Here is a 6204-nt window from a genome sequence, read left to right as displayed (position 1 = left end):
CCCAGATATGACATTGTCTTGTGTGTCCTATACTGTGCGTGTCACTTTTTATTAATAAAAGAGTAACACGTTATACCAGTATTATACATTAATGTGTGTGTGTGTGTTGTGTGCCGTGTGTGTGTGTGTGTGTGTGTGTTTATCATATTAATAACATAATATATATTTATATATATATATATATATATATATAGTATATATAATAATATACATATATATATATATATATATAATATATATATATATATATATAATATATATATATATATATATTTACAACAACACACAAACACACAACACAAACACATAAACACACACACACCTAACACACCTACCCCTACACCCACACACACACACACACCACACACACACACACACACACACACAATATATTATATATATATATATATATATTATATATATATATACATATATATTTATATATATATATATATATATATATTATATATATATATATATATATATATATATACATAAATTATGTGTGTGTGCGTGTAGTGTGTGTGGGTGTGTGTGTGTGTGTGTGTGTGTGTGGGTCGTGCGTGTGTGTGCGTGTGTGTGTCTGGTGTGTGTGTGGTGTGTGTAGGTCTGTGTGTATAGTAGATATAGTATATATATATATATAATATCTATACATAGAGATAGATATCGATATAGATGATATATATATATAATATATATATATTATTATATATATATATATATGTGTGTGTGTGTGTGTGTGTGTGGGTGTGGGTGTGTGTGTGGTGTGTGGGGGTTGTGTATGTATATATAGTATATTAGGGGTATATAAGATAGTTTTAAACAATAAAAATATAATATATATATATAATATATATTTATTATATATACATATTATATATATATAGATCTATATATAGTTATCTATATATATATAGACATATATATAGACATGTAGTATATAGATATATATATAGATATATATATATATATATATATATATATATAATATATATATAAGATATATATATATATATCTATATATATAGTTAGAGAGAATATAGAGAGAGATATACATTATACACACAACACACACACACACACACACCACACACACACACACACACACACACAGATAATAGAGTATATGAGATAGATATGTATATATATATATATATATATATATATTTATATGTATATATATATATATATATATATATATATATATATATATATAATATCTATATATATAGATATGTACACACACACAGAAAAACACATACAAACACAAATTATGTATGTATGTATTGTATATATATATATGATATATAATATATATTATATATATCTATCTATATATATATATACATATATAAGGCGACCAAAGTATATAATATATATATAATATATAATATATAATATATATATATAGATATATATACATATATATATATATATATGGTATATATATATGTATATGTGTGTGGTATATGGTTTGTGTATTATATGTCACCCACACTGGATAAGCACACACTACACACACATGCCATATATACCACATGACATGTTCATATACGCAGAAAAAACTAGCTCTTACATACATATCATACAATAGTATATATATATATATATATATATATCTATATATATATATCTATAATATATATATATCTTATATATATATATATATGTACTATGTATATTACACATATATATATACATAAATATCTATATATCTATATTTATATATACAATAATATATATATACATTATATAGAGGTCGCGGTGGCCGAGTGGTTAGAGCATCGGACTCAAGACTGCACGACGGCAATCTGAGTGTCGAGGGTTCGAGTAACCGGCGGGCGCGTTCTTCCCTGGGCATGCACTCACCGATTGCCTACCTAGCCAATGGGTGGCCAAGCCAGCCCAAGTAGTGCTGGTCCAAGCCCGGATAAATAGAGAGAATGATTACCATAAATGGTAACACCGGCACTCTCCGTGGAAAGGAAACTGGTGACCCTACACGTAATCACTCCAATATCAAATCACACAGAAAACTCAATTAAAGTACATGCTGTGCCCACGGCGGCTCAAAACATGAAACCTACCGTTAAAAAAAAGGATAATATATATATCTCTATATATATATATATATATAGACTATATATATATATATATATTTATATATATATATATATATATAATATATATACCATATCATACATTTATATATATTATATATATATATATATATAATATATAGATATATAATATATTAATATATATCTATATATACATAATGCCGCGGTGCCGAGTGGTTAGAGCATCGGACTAAAGGACTGGCAACGACGAAAATCTGAGTTCGAGGGTCGAAATCACCGAGCCGCGCGTTGTTCCCTTGGCAAGGAACTTCACCTCGATTTGCCCTACCTTAGCCACTGTGTGGGCAAGCCAGCCCAAGTTAGTGCTTCGGGTCCAAGCCGGATACAATAGAAGAATGATTAACCTAAAAAGGTAACAACGGCACTCTCCGTGAAAGGAACTGGGAGACCTACCACGTACTCACTCCCAGAGCATCACAACATGAAAAATACAATTTAAGTTTTCATGCTGTGACCACCTGCGGCTCAAACAGAAACCTACGTAAAAAAAAATATATATACACACACACACACATGTTATATAGATAAAATGGGTGGATAAACAACACACACACGTAAATCTATTATGTATAAATAGAGATAGAAGATAGATATATTGACATATATCTGACACAATATGGTTGAGGGGTGTGGACACACACTTTTTCACACCAGAGACACACAAAAACGCACGCAAGCACGCACACCACACACACACACCAAACACACACACACACAACACACAAACACACCACACCGCGCACACACACACAACACACACACACAAACCACACATAGGTATTATATATATATATAGATATATATATATATATATATATATACTATATAGAGAGAGCGAGAGAGATGAGGAGAGAGAGAGAGAGAGAGAGAGAGAGAAAAGAGAGATTAGAGAGAGAGAGAGAGATAGATAGAATAGATAGATAGATAGATAGAGAGAAGATAGATAGATAGCAGGATAGATAGTTTTACTGCGTGCATGCATATATATATAATATATATACTATATATATATATAATTTTATATATATATAAATATATAGATTATTATAATATAGATAATATAATATATAGATATATATTATATATATATTAAAATTATATATATATATATATATATATATATATATAATATATATATATATATATATATATAATAATATATATGTATATATATATCAGCATGAATCAGCCCACTGCAGGGAGTAGGCCTTCCCAATCTTTTCCAAACTTTGTCTATCTTGCGCTTTTGTTAAAGGTTTGGTCCCTAAATTTTGTTATTTCGTCACACCATCTTATCATTGGTCTGGCCTTGGCCTCTTCTGTTATTCTGTTGCCGATGACTTTATGCTTTAATCCATCTGGCCGTCCTGTCTCCGACTGATATGACCTGCCATACCTTTGTTTCACTGTGTTGTTTTGTTTTTTGTTTTTTTTTTGCTCCCAAATAATCTTCCACTTTTGTCTGTTCCCTTGATCCACGTTGCCCTCATTCCGATCGATTCCTCTCAGTAAATTTGTTTATAGTCCAGTTTCTGATCATAGTGTCATAACTGGGAGACACATTGGTTAAAGGAATTTTCTTTTTGAACAAAAACGGCAAGAAGGGCTATCAGTATGCTGCTGTGTCTCGCCCGAAGTGACTCCAGCCTAGACTGATGGGTTGCTATTTTTTTCTCGCTACGATGTGTTTTGTCTGTACGTGTGTGTGTGTGTGTGTGTGTGTGTGTGTGTGTGTGTGTGTGTGTGTGTGTGTGCTCTGTGTGTGTGTGTGTGTGTGTGTGTGGTGTGTATATATCGATAATATATATTATAATATATATATATATGTATAGCAACATAGTATATATATATATATCATATATATATATATATATATATATATATATATATATCGGTTTCCATGTGGGAACGATAAAATGATGGTTGATGATTCGATCTTCGCACTACATATCTTCCAAATTTACCAATATACTCCTCTAATCCTGTTTTCGAAGTATTGTTGCTAGTACTGCTGGTATTTGTGTGTACAGAGTAAAATGGCGTTTCGTAATCGATAAATGGGGTCTAATGTTGAGTATCCACTGAGGAAGCGTGACTGTTCATTGGTTAGAATACAGACTGTCAGAGATGCGAGTTGTGTGACTTTTGTGAACAGTGTGTAAGTAACTGTAGGAGACCTATGCGTCAGTAGTTTTTTTCAGATCTCTCTAATCCATTTTTAGTATTAAAAAAATCTGCATTTCTTCCGGGCTTTCGGAGTTTGATGTTAAGAAGATCTTTGTCGAGTGAAACTAATGGTAGTTTCAATGTTGCAATTATTCTGCATCTATTCAGATGGTCTATACTTAAGTCTCGTCTTCACCTGGTGTTTTCTCTCTCTTCATGCCTCTAAGCGGTCTTTAATTTTTCTGAGTGATGTTAGGTACGTCCATAGTTAACCGCGCTCACTTCTATCCGTGAATGTAAAAGATTGATTTTCTCTCATTCTGGTCTTCTTTTAGCGTTCATGCTGGTATCTAAGATCCACTGTTCTATGTATTATCTGAGTATGGAATTTCCCGTACATCTTTTTATTTTTATTATAAGTGTCGCATTTCTCAGCTGTGCTTGAATTACGCTTTGTTAATGCATGTTTTTTCTGGCGGATCCTTCTGTCGAAGTGACTGATTACACTGTGTCGCTTTATTTATCCATATTTAAACCTACCTAATATGGTATTTTTTTCATGGAGGCGATTATTATCATTATATTTATTTTTTTTTTTTTTTTGATCTATTTCTTTTTTTTTGTGCCGCTGTTTCTATCTGCTATGGCACTCTCGATGAGATGAGTACCGGGGCCTTATGAACTTATTAGCGATTCGAATGGAACCTAGTATCATAGCTAGCACGCCTGGCCATTTCTTTTGTTTTTAAAAGGTCCACGTATACCTGGTTCCCAATTATTGATTTTATGACTTGTGAGATGATGATTTGGATGAATTATTATTTCTATTTGGGTGGAATATCAGCTCTATTTATTCACGAATCTTTCTCTATTGTGTAGCACTAACACCCCACCACTAAACCAAAAACACCTGGCTTACTCATTGCAAGATACTCATCCGTCATATATATATATAGATATATATATATATGATATAAATATATTATATTATATATATATATGTATATATATATGTATGCATATATGTATGTATGTATGTATGTATGTATTTCTGACGAAGATATAATCGAAACCGATGAAATGCATCACATGTATTGTGAAGGTTTTCATTCTCATTCATACCTTTTATACATACATACATACATACATACACATATATGTACACACACACACACACACACACACACACACACACACACACACACACACACACACACACACACACACATATGTAGATATATGTATGTTTAAGGTATTCTATATATATATATATATATATATATATATATATATATTATAGCATATTTCTTCTTTTTACGGTAGGTTCATGTTTGAGCCGCCGTGATCACAGCATGATCCTTAATTGTAGTTTTCATGTTGTGATTGCTCTTGATGTGAGTACGTGGTAGGGTCCAGTTCCTTTCCACGGAGAGTGATGTTGGTACGTTTTAGTAATCATTCTCTATATTTTCCGGGCTTGGGATCCGCACTTGACTTGGGCGCTTGGCCACCCAGTGGCTAGGTTAGGCAATCAAGGTGAAGTTCCTTGCCCAAGGGAACAACACGGCGGTCGGTGACTAGAACCCTCGAACTCAGATTGCCGTCGTGAGTCCGAGGCTCTAACCTATTCGGCCACCGCGACCTTGACGATCATGGGCTTCCATGACTTGTTTCTGTAGCACTTTTTTAGAGGGGTGGTTTGCCATTGCTTACGACGCGTGTTTTTTTTTTTTTTTTTTTTTTTTTTTTTTTTTTTTTTTTTATCGAGTCACAATCTCATTTACGGCACTGGCTCGGCAGGCAATCGAGGTGAAGTTCCTTGCCCAATGGGAAACAACGCGCCGGCCGGTGACTCGACCCCTTCAACACAGATTGCCGTCGTGACAGTCTTGAG

This window comes from Penaeus monodon, chromosome 10, assembly GCF_015228065.2.
Source record: "Penaeus monodon isolate SGIC_2016 chromosome 10, NSTDA_Pmon_1, whole genome shotgun sequence".
Classification (NCBI taxonomy): Eukaryota; Metazoa; Arthropoda; class Malacostraca; order Decapoda; family Penaeidae; genus Penaeus; species Penaeus monodon.
This window is presented reverse-complemented; position numbering follows the sequence as displayed.